Source organism: Nomascus leucogenys, chromosome 12, assembly GCF_006542625.1.
Source record: "Nomascus leucogenys isolate Asia chromosome 12, Asia_NLE_v1, whole genome shotgun sequence".
Lineage (NCBI taxonomy): Eukaryota > Metazoa > Chordata > Mammalia > Primates > Hylobatidae > Nomascus > Nomascus leucogenys.
In genome coordinates, this window is record NC_044392.1 from 12,103,054 (window position 1) to 12,124,921 (window position 21,868).

Consider the following 21,868-nt stretch of genomic DNA (forward strand, 5'->3'; position numbering starts at 1 on the left):
AAAATCAACCAGTCCCTTAGCCCCCACCCAGAAGCTGACTCCATGCAGGAGGGCCATTTTCCATACCCCTGTCCCCAACAATCAGTACCGCCCAAGCCCCAGCCCCTTCCCCACCAAGCTGTCTTTGAAAAACCTCTTACCTCCAAGCCTTCAGTGAGATTGATTTGAGTAATAACTCTGTCTCCCACATGTCGTGGCTGGCCTGTGTCAATGAAACTGTTTCCTGCAGTGCCATGGTCTCCATAAATTGATTTTTTGTGTACATTGGGCAGGAAGAGCCCATCAGGTGGTTACATCTGCAGGATGGTGCCAGTTCTTTCCACAAAGGCTGGTCAGATACCCAGAGAGTATTTCTCCACTACCACCTGGACAATGTGTCTGCCTGTCAATCTCCAGGCAATGGGGCCTGGATCAAGTATTTAGTATTCAGCAGTTACTACACTGTCACCTAATCCCTCATTTTCAATATTTTGCCATGCCTTCCAGTGGCCTAACTGGCCACCATGCCACAGAATCTCTACTTTATGGTCTCCAAGGAGAACTCTCCACTTGATGTTTTGTGATTTGAGCAATGGAATAGAATCTGATACTGGTGGGCTGGGGGAGGCCCTCGGACACTGGTGGGATCTCGACTCCAGCCGTGGTGTCCAGGCTCTTGACACCATCTCAAGAACAAAGTCAAAGATGAGTCAGCAAATAGTGAAAGAAGAGATTTATTGCAAAGCGAAAAGTACACACTCAACAAAGGGGAGCTCGGGCATACCTGGGAGAGAACAATGGGTTCTGGGGTTTCATCTCGATGGGTTTCTTTAACCAAGGAGTGGAATATTCACGAAAATTCCTGGGTAAAGGTGGAGATTTCTTGGAACTGTGGTGCCATCCATTTTTACATCAAATATTGGTCTCAGAACTGTCATGGCACTGGCGGGTGTGTCATTTAGTATGTTAATGAGCATATAATGAGGGCCTAGGTAAAACCTCCATCAAATCCAGCACTACATTGGGTCCACTCAGTCTTAGCCAGCTTAGTCCACACCCTGGTTTTTCAGCGTCTTAACAGCCCATAGCCTCAAGTCATGTAAATCTGCTGCCTAGAATTTGTTATCCTGTGACCACTCTGTAGTATTCCTGTCTCAAATCTACTTGTAAATATTCAAATGGTCTTTGACTTGGGCATTCCAACTTGGCTTACTTCACAGTATTTCCTGCATAATATATAAGAAAAGATGATCCAGACATTTGTTAAACATCTCAAATAAGAGGTATCCCAGGTATTTGTGTCAAATTTGGATTATTTTGGTTTTGTCTTTGCAGAATATAAAAAACTAACATGAGGTAAGCACTAAGGTCTGGAGATGGCTGTGCAAGAGATGACAAAGTCCAGCGCCACGCTTGAGAGTGTCCAATCATCTCTTCTGGGGCAGCATATTTTTCTACAATACTGATTTGGGAAAAAAAAAAACCAACATCAAAAAAAAAAAAAAAAACCTACAAGATTCATGAATCTGGAAAACTGTCTTTATAACATTACCAGTGATAAAACCAGTTAGGAAGGCTGCTTTGCAGTCATCTGAGCAGCCTCTTTACTTTCATAAATATGGTTTCTCTGATATGAAATGGCTTCCAATTTCAAGCAGAATGCTGCATCACAAGGATAAGAGATATGAAGAGAACCGGTTTCTTCTGTAATCTGAAACATTCTAGTTTGAGAATTAAAAGCCATTATTTGAAGAACGGTGCCCCGGCTCCATCTGGCCCCCCGAAAGGTTTCTCCTCAACACAGGCTAAGAACCAGCTTCTTTGGAAAAGAACAGATGCAGGGAACAGATGCAGGGGTGGGAGGGAAAAAAAAGGAGAAACAGACGTCATTTCCCCTTGCCCGCTCTGGCAGCGGATTGGTCGGTTGAGTGGCAGAAAGGGAGACGAGGACTGGGCATGGCACTGTCGGTGACATCACGGATAGGGCGACATCTATGTAGATGAGGCAGCGCAAGGGCTGCTGCTTCGCCACTTGCTGCTTTGCCACGAGGAGTTCCCGTGCCGTGGGAGCGGGTTCAGGACCGCTGATCGGAACGGAGAGTCCCAGCTGTGTGTCAGGGCTGGAAAGGGCTCGAGAGTGCCCGGGGCAAGTGACCGTGTGTAAAGAGTGAGACGTATGAGGCTGTGGCGGGGCCGAGGCACAAAATCTCATACTTACCTGGCAGGGGAGATACCATGATCACGAAGGTGGTTTTCCCAGGGCGAGGCTTATCCATCGCACTCCGGATGTGCTGACCCCTGCGATTTCCCCAAACGTGGGAAACTCGACTGCATAATTTGTGGTAGTGGGGGACTGCGTTCGCGCTTTCCCCTGATTTCTTGTGATTTAAAGAATAGGCTGTATAGGAAGTTATTTCTGTTGGCTTCTGTCTTCGATGATGTGTAGGTGCTATTATCAGTCGTAAGTTTGGCGATAGGAAGTGAAGTAACATGTTACTTCTCCAAGAAGCGTCAGTTGCAATATAAGCTAACTAGGGCAAAGGCCGTGCAACTCTTCCGTTTGTAAAAAGGGCTGCTTTTTATAGAAATTGGTCCGTGGTCTCCAGTCTCTTGGGTTCTCACACTCTGTGGAAAGTCCGTGTTTTTCCCAGCCCCCAGTCACCTTTTACACAGCCTCTGCTTCTAACCACAGTTCCTAGGATTTCTGTGTTCTCACCTTCTAGAGCCAGGTAGGAACTACGCAGATGGGCGCTGTTCTTTGAGAAGAAAGCAGGGCCTTTGGGGCTTTCAGTGTCCCCGTTGGGTTGTAGACATAATAAGCTTACTTTGCGTAGGGGAACGGCTCTGCCGGCGCCCAGGTACTCTAGCGCATATTCATCAAGGCCTGCAGGTCAGAACCACAGTCTCTCCTGTCTTGGCCGAAATGCGCTGCGATCCTCCCTGAGATAAAAGGCAGGAAGTTTTATGAGGAGCCGGTCCAGTTTCCCTACTATCACTTGCTGTTTACATATCTAGTCTCTTCAGACTTTATTTAAGCAACAGCTTCTTGTTTGATGTCTCACTTCCACATCCTACATCCATTGCCAGGCAACTTTCTAGATAGCACCCCGACCCATCCTTCCCACCCCCAAGCAGCCCTTTCCTATTTCTGGTGCCAGTGTCCTCCGCAGTCCCTCTTTCTTCAGGCCCTCACTTATCACCTTCATGGACAGAAAATACTTAGCTCTCTTTCAACCTGCGGTTTACACCTGACACGCATCAGTACCCTGGCAAATTCCTTAATACCCCTTCTCAAATGGCACTGTAAATGCATCTCTTTTTAACTCCCAGAAGTATCTAATTGGTTTTGTCCCTGCACTACATGAAGACTAGTATTCCACTACAGAGGAAGACCCCAGGCCTAGCGATGGCGGTTCTGGGCATTGTGCCAGCCTCTCCCCGGTATGTTTTCTGACCTCACCTACTTCTCTGATCAACTGAGGTCAGGAGTTCGAGACCAGCCTGACCAACACGGTGAAACTCCGTCTCTACTGAAAATATCAAAAAAAAAAAAAAAAAAAAAAAAAAAAAAAAAAGAATAGCCGGGCCAGGTGGTGTGTGTCTGTAATCCCAACTACTCGGAGGCTGAGGCGGGAGAATCGCTTGAACCCAGGAGGTGGAGGTTGCAGTGAGCCAAGATTGCGCCATTCCACCCCAGCCTGGGTGACAGAGCAAGACTCTGTCTCAAAAACAAACAAACAAAAAACGTAGTCCATCTGAGACATATTATTGGAGACAGTAGAATCCTGCACCCAACAGGCACTTGGTGCAGATCTGAACCCATTGAGCTATTGGCTCACGTTCCCTATGTTCTATTAAGTATCACGAGCAGAAATTGAGCTCTTTGGCTTTTACCCACTAAGTATGGCTATAGGACAGGTCTCTCTCTCTCTCTCTCTCTCTGTCTCTCCCATTATTGCATCATTATTTTTGCCATCAGTGTGGGTTTTTGGTTTTGATCTTATAAAGTGAATTTCTGGGGACAATCTCTGTTGGGTTGTGTTGACAAGGATCCAGTCCCTGTTTGGTGATACATGACAGCTAACCTGGTCTGTGAGTCTTTTTTATTGTCTATTTATTGTCCTGAGAATAATGGTATTTCTTGATATTGGAGACTGCAGCAATGATAAGTTGTTCAGAGCTTGCCTTTCAGATGTTTGGTAAAAATATTATTGGCCCAATAGTTGTCAATATCTGCAAGAGTGGCATCTCTATTACAAGAGTGATCTTACTACTCAATGTCCCCCCTCCCACCAAACTTCATTCCATAGGAGCTCTTGGCTTTAACAAATTTACTATATCTAAAAGACATCTTAGTACAGGAAGAAAACTAAATCTGTAGCATGTAAGGAGCAGTTTTCTTTGATTGATATATTCAGATTTCTAACCAGCTGAAAAATTCAAATACGTGTCTTTTAAGGATTAAGTTTAAACCACACTACAGAAAGGAGAGAAAAGATTTATATGATCACATATAAGCAATGGAATCAGCAATATGAGCACTTTTCACAACTATACAAATCAAATTTAATAATCTCCAGAACATTAAGGAAGTTCAGCCCTTAATGAAAATGAATGAAAAGAAATTATTCACCCACTGTTACATGCCCTGGAAAGAGAATGTCCTGCCGGACTCAAAAGGGTATCACAATAGCACTCAGATTTTCAGCAAGGAAGGCCCTCCAAGGATCTAATGATGTTCATATTTTCAGTTTATTTCCTTCACTGATAAACATTGTTAATAGATACCATTGCCTCTGTTTTCACCTTAAGTGATGTTACTTATCACAATTCATTTCTTTAGAATGCCCCCTAGTTTGGTGGAAGGAATTTTCCTGCTTTATAAATATAGGATATTTTCTCATGAAACAAATTGGCATACTCTTTCAGTGAAGTGAATAGACAAGTTAGGTCTCTAAAATTGTAACGGAGTCACCGACCTAATTATCTTAGGAACAATAATAATCACTTATATAAAATTAAAATAAGAAAATTAAGCCAGGTATGGTGGCTCATATCTGCAATCCCAGTATTTTAGGAGGCTGAGGAGGGAGGATCAATTGAGGTTAGGAGTTGGAGACCAGCCTGGGCAACATAGTGAAACCCCTGTCTCTACAAATTTTTAAGTATTAGCTAATTTTTTAAAGTTGGCAGAGCATGATAATGCATGACTGTAATCTTAGCTACTAGGGATACTGAGGCAGGCTCCAGTGAACTATCATTGTGCCACTGCCCTCCAGCCTGGGTGACAGAGTGAGACTCCCAACTCAAAAACAAAAAAAAAGAAAAAGAAAGAAATTTAAGAATTTGCTAGGCTGCATGTCTTGCACCTGTACTCCCAGCAATTCAACAGGCTGAGGCGGAAGGATTGCTTTAGGCCAGCAGTTGGAGACCAGCCTGGGCAACAGGGCAAGACCTCATCTCTAAAAAAATACAAGGCAAGCTGAGCCAGGAGGATTGCCTGAGCCCAGAAGTTCCAAGTTGCTCAGCTGTGATTGCCCGACTGCACTCTAGCCTGGATAACAGAGCAAGACCCTGTGCCTTATTATTTATTTTATAATTTTTTTTTTTTACTACTTATGCTTATTTATTTATTTATTTTTGAGACAAAGTCTTGCTCTGTAGCCCAGGCTAGAGTGCAGTGGTGCCATCTCGCTCACTGTAAGCTCTGCCTCCCAGGTTGAAGCTATTTCCCTTCCTCAGCCTCCAGAGTAGCTGGGATTATAGGCACACGCCACCACTCCCAGCTAATTTTTATATTTTTAGTAGAGACAGGGTTTCATCATGTTTGCCAGGCTAGTCTCAAACTCCTGACCTCAAGTGATGCACCTGTCTCGGCCTCCCAAAGTGCTGGGATTACAGGTGTGAGCCACCTCGCCCAGCCTACTTATGCTTGAAATGTGAAGTTTCATTAGGGAAAAATTTTCTTGTTGAATTTCTAACATGAAAAAATAATAGATTTAGCTGTAGATTAAAGTAATGGTCTTGATAGTCTGGTACATGAAAGAATAATAGATTTAGCTGTAGATTAAAGTAATGGTCTTGATAGTCTGGTACAAGAAAACAAATTAATAAAGTTGATAGCAGAGAGGAATCTGATGCTTTTGAGCAATTTAAATAATGTAAATATTTAATATATAAAGACATGAAAAAAATCATTACATTATTATTTATTTATTTATTTATTTATTTATTTATTTATTTATTTTGAGATGGAGTCTCACTCTATCTCCTAGCCGGGAGTGCAGTGGTGCAATCTCAGCTCACTGCAACCTCTGCCTCCCGCGTTCAAGCTATTCTCTTGCCTCAGCCTCCTGAGTAGCTGGGATTACAGGCGCACATCACCATGCCCGGCTAATTTTTGTATTTTTAGTAGACACGGGGTTTCACCATGTTGGTCAGGCTGGTCTTGAACTCCTGACCTCGTGATCCTCCCACTACGGCTTCCCAAAGTGCTGGGATTACAGGCGTGAGCCACCTCACCTGGCCCATTACGTTATTTTTTAAAAATCAGTGTGACTCTTTTGACACATTAGAATGGTTTAGTAATCTTGGTTAGGCTGGGCACGGTGGCTCACGCCTGTAATCCCAGCATTTTGGAAGCCCAAGGGCAGGAGTTCAAGACCAGCCTGGCCAACATGGTGAAACCCTGTCTCTACTAAAAATTAGCCAGGCATGGTCGTGGGCTCCTGTAATCCCAGCTACTCAGAAGGCTGAGGCAGGAGAATTGCTTGAACCTTGGAGGCAGAGGTTGCAGTGAGCCAAGATCGTGCCACTGCACTCCAGCCTGGGTGGACACAGTCAGACTCTGTCTCAAAAAAAAAAAAAAAGGTATAAAAATTAAAATTATGTGCTCAAGTAAATTAAATATAGAACAATGAAAAGAGCCCTAGCATGACTACCTGCATTTTGCTCCTAACCCTTCCTACCCTGTGGTGATATCTTTCAGGCTAACTGCTTTTTCTTATTTCTGCACATAGGCCAAGCTATCTATGGGAGGGATTTAGCTTACAGTTTAACTTTAAAGCACAGATGATAATAATCCCTTCCCCAAACTAACTTCTGAGAAGATAGAGAGGTTTATACACAAGTAACAGTGTTATGTTGAAGATTTATAAGAGCAGTGTGACCTGACAAAGGACAAAGAATTTTCACCATCCCCTTGGGCTCTCACTGCAGCCCATAGGTCTGTCATTGTCAGACCTCTGCACTTCAACCACCTCCTTCTTCCTCCCTTCCCTAACGTACAAGGAGCCTGAAAATTGTATTAATTTAAGATGGATCTTTAGGATATTAGTTCACCATCTGTTCAGTTGGGTGGCTTTTGGGAATAAAGTCACCTTCCCTGCCCCTACACCTCAACCCTCGACTTATTGGCTGTCATGCAGCAAGCAGTGAGTGCAGGAAGCGGAGATCACACCACTGCACTCCAGTCTGGGTGACCCTGTCTCAAAAAAAAAAAAAAAAAAAGAGAGAGAGAGAGAGAAAAATTTGGTTTTAGAACCAGACAAATTAAATGGGAGACTTCCAATGAGAACTAGAAATGTCTAAATTTCTAAAATTTCTAAAAGAACTGAGAAAATTGCCTCCATTGAGGAAGTAAGCTGAAGGAGGTAAACTGACACGTTTTCTGAATTGAGAAATACTGAGGAGGCTTTGTCTCTTTCGCCTCCAACTGCTCCTTCTCCTCCTGCCCCTGCACCTGCATAGTCTTTCTTACCTGAGCCTTCCTGTCCTGCCTTGCCTCTTCTTCCATCACCATCACCTGGGGAAAGTCCCCAGGGCTCTGCCCCTTCCCCAAAACTTCTGTTCTGACAGCGCTTTTCAAGGTAAAACCCAAACCCACAGGAAGAGGGGAGCCTACCATTGTGCATACCACTTCAACAAAATGTGAATTAAGAAAATTATAAAGGACTTCCCCGATCTAAATTTAAATACATTTCACTCTTCTGTTTCTAAAGTAGGCTCCAAGATCCTATAGGCTTTGGCAGAAAATTTGACTTAACTGTTGAAACCTTTGAGCCCAAATATTCTGACCTTTATGAATTAATTCACATACTGGTGAAGAAGGCAAGGCCACTAACTGGTTGCAAAAGGCAAATTGGAAGGATTTTCAAAAAGGGACTGAAGCAAAACATGAAAGGTTCACATTTTAGCCAAATATCTCCACGTTGCCATTCCCCAAGTCCTTCCTAAAAATATAGATCGGAGGATAATTCAACAATGTACTAAAAAGCCAGACGAATCTGTCTTTGCTTACTTAAAATGGTTTGAGAGCCAGGAGTGGCAGCTCATGTCTGTAATCCCAGCAATTTGGGAGGCCAAGGCGGGTAGATCACTTGAGGTCAGGAGTTCGAGACCAGTCTGCCAACATGGTGAAACCCTGTCTCTACTAAAAATACAAAAATTAGCCAGGTGGCTACTCAAGAGGCTGGAGCAAAAGAATTGCCTGAACCCGGGAGGCGGAGGTTGCAGTGAGCTGAGATCCTGCCACTGCAATACAGCCTGGGAGACAGAGCAAGACTCCATCTCAAAAAGAAAAAAAGAAAAAAATTGAGCAGGGTAGTAGAAATATAATGTACACAAGGATGATAATCATGAAGACAATCTGTATTCTAGAAGAGTAAGGGAGCCTATTCCATTAGGGAACCAACTGAAAACATCAAATCCCAGTTCACACCCCAGGGTGTGGGGTCACACGCCTGTAGTCCCAGCTACTCGGGAGGATTAGTAAGGAGGTTTGCTTGAATTCGCGAGGTCAAGGCAGAAGTAAACCTTGATCACGCCACTGCACTCCAGCCTGGGTGAGAGTGAGACCTTGTCTCAAAAACAAACAAATAAAAAAACCCCACAAAACCAAACAACAACAAATTGTCACCTCACGCTGAAATGACAGTGGCAAACATCACTTTGCTATTGGAAAATTAAAAGAAAAACACTCCCTCTTGCTATCAACCTGGACTCTTGCTCTAACATGTCTGACCCATGGTTTAAAATGCCCAAAAGCTGATGTACTCAAATTATAATGCACTTACCTGTTCTGTGCCAGCATTTATTTTTGTCTGGAAGAGATCACCATCCATGGTCCTATAAATGTCTAACAGCATGGAATGATGAAGGGCAGTGTCTTTTAGGATATTTGGTTACATATATATATATATGGCTCTGAAGAAACCCAACATTGGGCGAGTTCCCTCAAACTTTTCACTAGGCATGACCACTGCTCTATTTTAGATAGAGATTCTGTGGGGCAAAACCTGAGAATTGTCTGCCTGGTTATCAAGAAGATAGCTCCTTGCATTTTTTGGGGGAGAACACTTTTGCTTCCAGGGAGTGTTTCCTCCCAGGATTAGAAATCTTTCTGTAACCTCAGGAAACATTGCTGATGAAAACCAGGCATGGTGTGCTGCACAACTTGTAGTAATAAGGCAGAAGTTAAAAGGAAAAGACAAGTTTTCCCGTACTTGGCTGACTCCAAGACCTGCAATAGAAAGAGCCCCAGCAGATCCTTGGTGGCACTATCTGAAAAGTCCGAGCCCCGAGGAATGAGTTCCGGAGACTCTCTCAACACAGTCAGCCCCTAGCAAGGATAAGAGGAAAAAACAACAAATGCCTTTACTACCTTCTCTTTCCCCCTTTCCATTTCTAATTATTCAAGTTTTGTTAAGTTTCTGATTTCCCTTCAGTGCAGCTGCAAGGTCACCAGCTATACTTGCATTGCAAGGCCTGTCAGTTTGATTAGCTGCTTTTGTTCTGCTTCTGTAAGCCCTCTTGCCTGCCCCATGAGTTTCACGCCATCAAATTCCCGCCGTGCCATTGAAACTAGCCAACCCCCTTTCAGAAATGTGTATAAAGTCAAGCCTTGTCTTTGTTCGGGGCTCAGACTTTGGATTTTAATCCGCTGGGCCTGAGTGCAGTCAATAAATCCTCCTGTTCCACCCATTGGTCTCTCTGTTCTCCTGATTCCCACAGCAGTAGCAGGGGACTGCGTTTGCACTTTCCCCTGGTCTTTCATGGTATGCATAATAGACAGCACTTTTTTTTTTTTTCTGCGTATATTCGCAGCCTCAGTCTCAGTGATTGTATGGTGTGGTCAGCTGGTTTTGTTTTTGTGAGACCTTCTTTTTTTGTTTACTGTCCTGGGACTACTGTCTGTAGTCACTTCTTTCCTCGGGAGGCAAATTTCAGTCTCTGTGGGGGAGGTCTCTCATGTCAGCTGTGGTGGTACTCGGCAGGCGGAGCTCAGGGATCTAGGCTTCCCTGCTTTGTAGATTGCTCTACAGTCCCCAAGGCCTACGGGCTTTTAACACCACTTGAAAACCTTAGTGTTTTTCCACTGTCCCCAGAGTCACCTCTTACACAGCCTCTTTTTTTGTTTGTTTGACCTTTTCTCTGAGAGACAGTCTCACTGTATCTGGTGGCATCTTGGTTGAAGCGATCCTCCCACCTCAGCCTCTGGAGTAGCAGAGGCATGAGTCACCGCAGCCGGCTAATTTCTGTTCTTCTTTTTGTTGTTGTGGTTGTTTTGTTTTTTTAAGAGTTGAAGTTTCGCCATGTTGCCCAGGTGACAGCTCCCAGGGGGCTGGTATGGTAGAGCGTGGAGTTGCGGAGGCAGCTGCAGGAGGAGCAGGCCTCCTACCGGAGCAAGCTGCAGGCCTGCCAGGAGGGCCAGCAGCGGCAGGCCCAGCTTGTGCAGCAGCTGCAGGGCAAGGTCAGGGCCACCTCCGGCGAAGGAGGCCGCCTGCCTGGGGGCGGGCTGGAGCCACGCCCTGGCGCTGGGGGAGCTGTGGGCACTGTGGGTGCCGCACCCACCGCTGCCTGGCACCGGAGGCCAAGAGAGCGTTCCCGACGAGCTCCGCGGATGCCCCACCGCGTCCTGCCGCCCAACCTGCCCGGATCATCGCAGGCCGGGGGTGCGACAGGAGGCCGGGGCCTGCCTGGACGCAGCGGCTTGCAGGGCTCAGCTGTCCCTCCGCAGGCCGGGTTCCCCTCGCTCAGCCCATGAGACAAATAAATGGATAAATAAATAAATAAATAAATAAAAGATGGAGTCTTGCTCTGTCGCCCACGGTGGAGTGCAGTGGCGCAATCTCAGCTCACTTCAACCTCTGCCTCCCAGGTTCAAGCGATTCTCCTGCCTCAGCCTCCTGAGTAACTGGGATTACAGGTGCATGCCACCACGCTCAGCTAATTTTTGGATTTTAAGTAGAGACGGGATTTCATCATGTTGGCCAGGCTGGTCTCGAACCCCTGACTTCACGTGATCCATCCACCTTGACCTCCCGAAGTGCTGGGATTACAGGCATGAGCCACTGCACCCAGCCAGAAGGGGGCATTAATATGCAGGCTCTGTATAGGGCAACATCTGTGTGCACCTCTTACAAATCTTAATGCTGTGTATATGAGGGGGTTCCTTTGTGTCCCCCTGGGGATGTTTGAGGTTGCCTGTATGTGTTATGTGTGTGCATATCTTTAAGCTCAGATATGCATAGGCGGATTGACACCTCCGTTTGAATGTATTCCCATGAGCTCATGCCATTAATTCACCATCGCAAGAAATATTTACTGAGCGTGAGCCATGCCATTCCTCAGCCACCATTCTAGTACTAAGGTACAATGAGGAAGAAAAAATCGAGGCTTTCTGAGCTCACATTGGGGTGGGGGCATGGTGGGAAGACACAGGCATCAATGTAATAAACAAAAACCATGACAGGGCTAAGTGTTCTGGAGGAGAGGCACCTGGTGTACTGGGGCCCCTGAGGTAGACCCCAGGTGCACCTTTGAGCTTTGCCTGCATGGTTTGGGTTTGTGGGCTCACCTGCATGTGTCCATGCATGCCCCATCTGCGTGTCCGTGCATGGCTGCATCACCTCATGCACACGTGCACTGCCCCTGGGCTTGCCCACATATGCCTGCTCCCCAGGGTGCCAGGCTATCAGCCTACAAGGCATTGCGGGTCTGGGCCCAGCCTGCCACCCCCTACAGAGGCCTGAGCCTGCCTTCCCAGGAGGCCCAGGACTCTCACCTATGGCCCTTCCCTGCAGCTGGAGCAGACTCTGTGGCTGGAATCTGGTGAGCTGGAGACACAAGAGCCCAGGGGGCTGGTATGGTAGAGCGTGGAGTTGCGGAGGCAGCTGCAGGAGGAGCAGGCCTCCTACCGGAGCAAGCTGCAGGCCTACCAGGAGGGCCAGCAGCGGCAGGCCCAGCTTGTGCAGCAGCTGCAGGGCAAGGTCAGGGCCACCCATTCCTGCTCTTGCCCTCCCAGGTGTTCACTTTGCCCTGCCCCCACCCCTGGGGCTCACCATCAACTCCCAATCCCCAGATTCTCCAGTACAAGAAAAGGTTCTCAGAGCTGGAGCAACTGTTGGAGAGATCCGGAGAGCTGGAGCAGCAGCAGCTGAGGGTGGGTGCTAGGGTGGAGCAGGGGCAGGCCTTGCCCTCCACCTGCCCAGCCTGATGCTTTAACCTCTCTCCCACCCAGGACACAGAGCACAGCCAAGACCTGGAGAGTGCCCTCATCTGGCTGGAGGAGGAGCAGCAGGGAGGGCCAGGGCTGGCAGGATGGCCCCCTGGGCGAGCGCCTACTGATCCTCTGTGCCCCATTCAGGAGTGCCAGCCTGGCCCAGGTAAATGCCATGCTCTGAGAACAGCTGGACCAGGCAGGTTTGGCCAACCAGGCTCTGAGTGAGGAGATACGAAAGGTGTCCAGCGACTGGACTCGCAGCCGCATGGAGCTGGAGCAGTGGGAGGCGGCATGGAGGCACGAGGAGGAGGTGGGCATGGGGGTGCAGGGAGGCCAGCTTGACTCAAGAGGAAGGGGCAGTGCAGAGGAGGGAGGACTCAGAAGCCTGGAGAGGAAGAGGGAGCACTGTCCAAGGGAGCATGTTAGCAGAAGTAAATAGATGTCATCACAATAGCTGGTCTTTATCAATGCGTAGCATGTACCATGTGTACCGTGTGAATTGACCTTTATTCCTTGTGATAACTGCATGTGGTAGGTGCTATCATCCTTCTCATTTTAAAGAGAGGTTAAGGCCGGTCGCGGTGGCTCATGCCTGTAATCCCAGCACTTTGGGCTGAGGCAGGCGGATCACCTGAGGTCAGGAGTTCGAGACCAGTCTGGCCAACATGGTGAAACCCCATCTCTACTAAAAATACAAAAACTAGCCAGGCGTGGTGGCACACACCTGTCATCCTAGCTATTCGAGAGGCTGAGAGATCATGCCACTGCACTCCATCCTGGGCAACAAAGCAAGACTCTCTCGAAATGAAGAAATGAATAAAGAGAGGTTAAGTAACCTGCCCACAGTCATGCAACTGGCAGCTGGGATGCAAAGCTAGGTCCCTTGCATTTTTGCCCTTCCTTGCTGCCTCTTGTAGCCAAAAGAGGACTTGAAACCCAGGTCCCTGTGCAGGAGGGAGCCATGAGGCTTGGGAGGCTGAGTGTGGCTGCTGGGACACAACTCTCTGCACAGGCCCACAGGAAGACCCAATCCCTGAACGACGGTGCTCCCGGGATGGTCGGCGATGCGGGAAGCAGGGGAGGGAGTAAATCCTCTCTCACCCCAACCCTTCCCTTGGCATGTCTTCCCTCCGGTCCTTCAATGCCTACTTCAGTAACCAGCACGGTCGCCTGCTCCTGCTCTGGAGGCAGGTGGTGGGGTTCCGGCGGCTGATCAGTGAGGTGAAGATGTTCACTGAGAGGTGAAGTCTGGCCGGGGACGGGGCAGCAGCTGAGAGCCAGCCCTGCTCTTTACATCCAGCTCAACTCAGTTGAATTTCAGTTCAACTCACTGCACCTACTGTGTAGAAGGGCCTGTGAGGACACAGAGGCAACTTGTAATAACCATTACCACCGTCGTGGCAGTCAGCATTTATTAGATGCTTACTCTGGGTTAGGCTTTTTGTATATTTCAACTAATATTCATAGCTTCCCGGTGAGGTAGGAACTGTGTTCATTCCCATTTTATAGATGAGGACATTGAGGCACAGAGAGGTTGAGTGATCTTCCTGAGGTCACACAGTAGTATATAAGTGGCTGAGTCAGAGTTTGAAGTTCCTGAATTTTTTTTTTTTTTTTTTTTTTTTTTTTTGAGACGGAGTCTTGCTCTGTTGCCAGGCTGGAATGCAGTGACACAATCTTGGATCACTGCAACCTCCACCTCCTGGGTTCAAGCAATTCTCCTGGCTCAGCCTCCCAAGTTGCTGGGATAACAGGCGCATGCTGCCATGCCTGGCTAATTTTTTTTTTTTTGTATTTTAGTAGAGACAGGGTTTCACCATGTTGCCCAGGCTGGTCTTGAACTCCTGAGCTGAGGCGGAGTCTTAGCCTCCCAAAGTGCTGGGATCATAGGCATGAGCCACCATGCCAGGCTGAAGTTCCTGATTTTAATCCACTAGAATATTCAGCTTTGCTACCAAGGACCTCACAGCCTCTAGTGATAAAAAGATGTAGATCCCCAAAATTCTAGGCTGAGGAAGCGAGTGGTCAGTGATATGTACGTGGGACAGAGGGAATGTCCTGGAGGCTCAGAAGGATGGGAGGGGTGGGGAGGTCAGAAAAACCACTTTGTGGAGATGGAATTTGCACTGAGCGTCAAGGGATGGGGAGGGTTGAAGCAGAGCAGCAGGCGCTTCAAGCAGGAGCAAGGCATGAGCAAAGGCATGGAGGTGGGAGCCCATGACAGCCAGGGGCGTTGCAAGGAAGAGCTGGTACAGGGAAAGGAGAGCCTGCCTCAGCGGGGGAGCTTGGGCCTGCCTGATCTTTGAGCAGGAGTGTCTGATCGGTGTGAGCAGTCAGCTCATCAGCAGTGTCGGGGAGGCTGTGGAGAGAGCCCCAAGGCAGGAGGCCAAGGTGTTTCATTTAGTGCATTAAAAATATTTTAGTTAGTAATCTTTTTTTTTTCTTTATGGTTCACTACAGCCTCGGCCTCCTGGTCTCAAGCAATCCTCCTATCTCAGGTCCTGTGAAGTTGGGACCACAGATGCATGCCACCAGGCTTGCTGATTTTTTTATTTCTTGTAGAGTCGAGGTCTCACTTTGTTGCCCAGGCTGGTCTTGAACTCCTGAGCCCACGTGATCCTCCTGCCTTGGCCTCCCAAAGTGCTGGGATTACAGGCGTGAGCAACCACACCTGGTTTAATAATCTTTTCTTAATATCATCAAATAGCCAGTGTCTAAATTTTCCGTATGTCTCATAAATGTCACAGATAGGCCAGGTGCACCTATAATCCCAGTACTCTGGGAGGCCAAGGCAGGCAGATCATCTGAGGTCTGGAGTTCGAGAGCAGCCTCGCCAACATGGTGAAACCCCATCTCTACTAAAAATACAAAAATTATCCAGGTGTGGTGACACATGCCTGTAATCCAGCTACTGGGGAGGCTGAGGCACCAGACTCGCTTGAACCCAGGAGGCAGAGGTTTCAGTGAGTCGAGATCACACCACTGCACTCCAGCCTGGGTGACAGAGTGAAACTCTGTCTCAAAATAAATAAGTAAATAAAAAGTCACAGATAGTCTTGCTTTAGTTTTTTCTTTACAATTTGTTTGGATCCAGATCCATAGACATTCACAAAGTGTGAATGGTTGCTTTGTCTTTTTTTTTGTTTTTTGAGATGGAGTCTCGCTTTGTTGCCCAGGCTGGAGTGCAGTGGCAGGATCTTGGCTCACTACAGCCTCTGCCTCCTGGGTTCAGCAATTCTATGGCTTCAGCCTCCTGAGTAGCTGGGATTACAGGCGTGCACCACCACGCCCAGCTAACTTTTGTATTTTTAGTAGAGATGGGGGCTTCACCATGTTGGCCAGGCTGTTCTTGACCTCAGGTGACCCACCTACCTTGGTGTCTCAAAGTGCTGGGATTACAGGCCCAAGCCACTGTGCCTGGCCCCTGCTTTGTCTTTTAAGTCCCTTTTAACTTATTTGTTCAGGAAGGTGGGCCAATTGTCCTTGGAGATTCTCATGGTCTGGATTTTGCTGGTTGCATCCTTATGGTGTCAATTAACATGTTTCTTTATCCCATGTAGTTCCTGTAAATTGGATGTCAGATCTAAAGCTAGGTCAGATTCAGGTTCTTCTGCTTGCTTTTTTTTGATCAAGACTCCATAAGTAGAATGTATTCTTCCAGCAGGATGCCCCCATGCCTGCTGTCTCTCTTTTCAAGATCCAACCCACTCATCAGAGGCTGCAAAACTGTGAGCTTCTCATTTAGTCACTCCTTTGTATATTAATTAGAATTCTATAATGAGGCACTTTCCCTCCTTACTATTGGATAACCAGTGGTACAGTTCATTCAAGAAAGGAAGGGAAAGGATTTAACCTGTATTATGGACTTAAAATACATTTTTTTTTTTTTGAGACAGTCTCTCTCTGTCGCCCAGGCTGGAGTGCAGTGGCACAATCACAACTCATGTTAGGCTTGACCTCCCAGGCTCAAGTGATCCTCCCACCTCAGCCTCCCAAGTAGCTGGGACTGTAAGTGTTCACCACTATACCCAGCTAATTTTTTTTTTTTGAGATAGGGTCTTGCTATGTTGCCCAGGCTGGTCTCAAACTCCTGGGCTCAAGCAATCCACCTGCCTTGGCCTCCTAAAGTGCTGGAATTACAGAAATGGGCCACCACACCTGGCCTTAAAATACATTAAAAATACATTAAAATACATTAAAAATGTATTTTAAGGCCAGGCGTGGTGGCTCACGCCTATAATCCCAGCACTTTGGGAGGCTGAGGCGGGTGGATCACCTGAGGTCAGGAGTTCAAGACCAACATGGCCAGCATGGTGAAACCCCGTCTCTTCTAAAAATACAAAAATTAGCTGGGTGTTGTGACGTACATCTGTAATTCAAGCTACTCGGGAGGCTGAGGCAGGAGATCACTTGAACCAGGGAGGCAGAGGTTGCAGTGAGCTGAGATCGCACCAGTGCACTCCAGCCTGGGCAACAGAGCAAGACTCCGTCTGAAAAAAAACAAAAACAAAAACAAATTTTGTAAGTAGCCTTTAAAATTTTTATATTTTACTTTTGATTAAGTCACATGCTCACATTTCAAAAGGGTACACAGTAAAATGGCTCCCTCTCACCTCTGACCCCAGATATTCCTATTCCTTCCTTGGAGGCAAGCAGCATTATCAGCTTCTTTTTCTTTTTATATATACAATTTTTTTTCTTTCTTTTTTCTTTTTCTTTTCTTTCTTTTTTTTTTTTTTTTTTTTTTTTTTGTTGGCCACCAAGTTACCATGAGAAGCATTGTCAGTTTCTTTTTTTTTCTTTTTTCTTTTTTTTTTTTTTTTTTGAGATGGAGTCTCGCTCTGTCTCCCAGGCTGGAGTGCAGTGGCACGATCTTGGCTCACTGCAACCTCTGCCCCCCGGGTTCAAGCGATTCTCCCACCTCCGCCTCCCAAGTAGCTGGGATTACACGCGTGAGCCACCACACCCAGCTAATTTTTGTGTTTTTAATAGAGGTGTGGTGTATTTTTAACAGAGGCGGGATTTCGCCATATTGGCCAGACTGGTCTTGAACTCCTGACCTCAGGTGATCCTCCCACCTCAGCCTCCCAAAGTGCTGGGATTACAGGCATGAGCCACTGTGCCTGGCCTATCAGTTTCTTAAGGACCTTCCAGGGTTATTTTATATAAGCAAATAAAGCAGATCACACACACACACACACACACAACTTTTTTGTATATATGCCTGGTAAAATTTCATCTTCACAGTTCTTGAAGATGCTTTCTTCACCTACTAGTTATAACTGGGACATGGCTCTGGATCAGGCCAGGAAGAACTTCTCCACTGGTTTTTCTTGGCCACAGTTTTCCACTTAAGGGATGTACCATCATGTACTTAGTAGCAGTCCCCTTTTGATAGACATTTAGGTTGTCACCAGGATTTCTTACATGAGCAATGCTGCAGTGAACCTGCTTTTCCACAGGTCATCTCCTCTGTGCTGGGTTATATCTTTGGATACATTCTTAGAGGAGGAGCTGGTGGGGAAGGTCCTATGCATACATAGTTTTCGGAGCTCTCCCTCAGTGCCCTCCATTGTGGTTGTACTCACCCTCCCACCAGCTGTGTAGGGGAGGGCCTGTTACCCCAGAGCCCCTCCTTGTGTACTATGTGTCCCTTTTTTTTTTTTTTTCCCAATCTGATAGTGGACAAATGGCATCCCAGTGTAGTGTTGTTTTTTTTTTTTTTTTCTTCCTCTTTAGTTTTTGGATGGAGTCTCACTATGTTTCCCATGCTGGCCTCAAATTCCTGGGCTCAAGCAATCCTGCCTCAGCTTCCCGCATAGCTGGGACTGCAGGTTCATACCACTGCACCCAGCCCAGTGTAGTTTTATTTTTATTTTATTTATTTATTTTTTTGTGATGCAGTCTGGCTGTGCCGCCCAGACTAGAGTGCAGTGGCATGATCTCGGCTTACTGCAACCTCCACCTCCTAGGTTCAAGCAATTCTCCTGCCTCAGCCTCCCAAGCAGCTGGGACTACAGGAGTGCGCCACCACGCCTGGCTAATTTTTTGTATTTTTAGTAGAGATGGGGTTTCACCATGTTGGCCAGGCTGGTCTCGAACTACTGACCTCAGGTGATCTGCCCGCCTCAGCCTCCCAAAGTGCTGGGATTATAGGTGTGAGCCTCCACACCCGGCCCCAGCGTAGTTTTAATTTGTAGTTGGGAGAGAGCCCCATCCCATCCCCATCCTGTGCTCTCTTCCCAAGGGACCTGCTGCAGCTGGGAGGGGAGCTGTCCAGGAGGCCGGCCTGGGACTGAGCACCGGCCTGTGGCTGGCAGAGAGCCGGGCCAAGGTAGCCCTGGAGAAGCAGGCCCTGCTGCAGGCCCAACTGGAGGAGCAGCTGCAGGACAAGGTGTTCCGCGAGAAGGACCTGGCCCAGCAGCAGATGCAAAGCGACCTGGACAAGGCTGACCTCAGTGCCAGGTGGTTACCTGGTGGGTGTCGCACGAGGCAGGCTTCCCTGCAGAAGGTAAAACTGGAGAGCTGGGGAGAAGGGAGCATCTGTTCACTAGGAGCAGGGCCTTCCTCTGTGAGCTCAGCCAGTCTTCCCAGGCACCCCAGTGAGGTTCCGAAGTCACTTGCCCAGTGTATATCATAAACAGCTTAGACTCCAGTGACAGAATTTGTGGCCGGGTGTGGTGGCTCACACCTGTAATCCCAGCACTTTGGGAGGCCAAGGTGGGGGATGACCTGAGGTCAGGAGCTCAAGACCAGCCTGTCCGACAGGTGAAACCCTGTCTCAACTAAAAATACAAAAATTATCCGGGTGTGGTGGTGTGTGCCTGTAATCCCAGCTACGAGGGAGGCCGAGACAGGAGAATCACTTGAACCCAGGATGTGGAGGTTGCTGTAAGCCAAGATCACATCACTGTATTCTGGCCTGGATGACAGAGTGAAACTCCGTCTCAAAAGAAAACAACAAAAAAAGAACTTGTGCCCCTTACTCCTGCCACCTGGACAAGTCCTCAAGTGCTTTCCCATGAGATAAAGCTGGTGGGAACCTCATTCCCATTTCACAGATGGGAAGTGTGAGGCCTGGAGAGGAGCCACGACTTGTTTAAGGTCACACAGCCAGGGAGGTGGATGTTAGGGTCCCTGCCTCGGGTTTGGAGAAGCGTGGTGGACACAGAGCTAGTGGATTTGAGAGGCGGGGGCGGTCCCCTATTCATCTCTGTTGCTCCCCCAACTCCAGAGTGACAGAGCTGGGCCTGGCAGTGGAGCGTCTTCAGAAGCAGAATCTGGAGAAGGATCAGGTCAACAAGGACCTCACTGAGAAGCTTGAGGCCCTGGTGAGCTGCAGCTGCCCCTGAGATGGGGCAGGATGGGATGGGGTACCGGCCAGATCCATGGACACAGGCTTAGGGCTGGGCTGCCTGGGCCACCCCCAGCGTCCCACTCACACTCAGGTTCAGCCCTCACAGGTGTGCAGGCTTCGTGGGAAGCACACTCACCTCCTCCATCCCATTTCATCCTCCCAGCAGCCCTATAGCGTAATCCTCATGACTCAGATGGGGAAACTGAGGCCCAAGAGGGGAAATGCTTGTCCAGTCTCAGAGCCAGTAAGCGGGAGAGTTGGGAGTTGAACTCCCATCCACGCTCTTCAGGTCCAGATGCTGCCTCTGGAATCCCAGCTGCCCACCCTCACCAGTGGGACACTCACTCCCCCACGGTGCAGCCTGGTTTGGTCACCCTCTGTGTGGGGCCTGGCCTGGGTTCTAGGTCTAGCTCTCCTCCAATCGACTGTGTGACCTGGGGCAGAACACAGCTCTTCTCTGGGCCTGGTCTGTTCAGTGAGGGCCTCGGGCCTGCTGTGGGGTCTATCAGGTAGCTGGCCTATGGACATGGCTTCAGAGGCCACCTGATCAGTGGTGGGCCAGGGAGGGAGGGAAAGGGGAGGTTTCAGATAAGACAGAACCCCGACCACCCTTTGTCTCCCTAACCGCACTCCAGGAATCCCTGCGGCTACAGGAGCAGGCGGCCCTGGAGACAGAGGACGGAGAGGGCCTACAGCTGAGCCTAAGGGACCTGGCACAGGTGTGAGCCCAGAGAGGTGGGAAGACAGGGCCTTGCCAGGCAGTCCTGGGCTCCCCCACCTCGCCTTTCGGTGGCCTGGGACTGAACTGCAAATGGGTGGGGGCCTGGGACCCAGGCTGTAGCTGCTCAGCACCCCTGCTAGCTCACCTGGCCTCTGCCCTGGGGAGCCCCCAGTCTCAGAGGGGAGGCACGGCCCTTTCAGAGCCCACCTGTGAGCAATGCCAAATGATCTTTTCACAATAAATGGGAGGCCTCAGCGGCGAGCTGAGGACTGAGCTAGTGGAGGAGGTGAAATCAGGAAGGCTTCTTGTAGGAGGCAGCATTTGGGATGAGGTGCCCCCCAGCCTCGCCTGGGCGTCTTTGCCCAGCCAACCCCGCGGTTCCTAACTCTGCGGCCTCCTGCCTCCCTCCCCTACCCTCAGGCAGCCCTGTCTGACGCTGAGAGCGGCAGCCTGCGTCCAACAGCGTCCGACGGCAGCCTGCGGGGGCTCTCGGGCCAGCGGACCTCGTCTCCACCGCGGCGCTCCTCGCCGGGCAGTGGCCGTTCGCCCCGCCGAGGCCCCTCCCCGGCCTGCTCAGACTCCTCCACGCTCGCTTGCCCTGATTCTCTCCACCCTGCACAAGCGCCAGCTGAAGGTCAGGTAGGAAGGGGCTTGAGCGTTCTGGGCGCAGCCAGAGGCCCACGGGGAGGGGCTCGCGCTCTCCAGGTGGGGGCGGGGGCGGGGGCGGGGGCGTGTCTGGGGGTGTCTGGCGCCCTGGGGTGCAGCCAGAGCCCTGAGAAATAGTGTCTAAGGGTGTCAGAACCCCCAAGGAGGTGGCCGAGGGCTCTGCGCTGAAGCCAGCCCAGAAGTGGAGGTGCTTGGGCAGCTGGGGGCGGGTGCTTGGGCAGCTGGTGGAGGGAGGAGGCTGCGGCAGTGTTAGGGTCCTGGTAGAGAGAGAGACAAGTCCCTGGTCATACAAAGCCAGGACCCTGGGAAAAAGTCTAGCAAGGGGAATCAGAGCCTAGGATGAGAGGAGCTTGGGAGCTAGGGGCAGAGCCAGGGTAGGGAGGAGTCTGAGAGTGGAACCAGGATGCAAGGGGGAGGAGCCTGGGAGCCTTGGGTGTGGGGTCAGAACCCAGGAGTGTGCCTGGGGGTTTGTCAGGCGTCAGGGGGCTTTGATAGGAGTTGTCCGGGACCCCAGGGAGATGAGGGTTCAGAGGGTGGTGAGGGCACATAGGAGGGGAGCAGAAGCCTGGCTCTCAGGCCTAGGCCCCTATCCTGCCCCAGGCCAGGTCCAGGCCCTGGACCCCGCCTAGCGTTGGCTAGTGTG

At 49.0% G+C, this 21,868-nt stretch overlaps 1 non-coding gene and 1 pseudogene across 1 annotated transcript; both read left to right on the plus strand.

Annotated features, from left to right (window-relative positions):
• Window positions 1–1,979: 1,979 nt before the first annotated feature.
• The window catches only part of LOC100587017, a 34,286-nt pseudogene continuing 14,397 nt past the window's right edge, over window positions 1,980–21,868 (plus strand).
• LOC115837828 lies at window positions 2,190–2,353 on the plus strand. Its single transcript, XR_004032874.1, has one exon. It is a non-coding gene; the product is annotated as a U1 spliceosomal RNA (small nuclear RNA).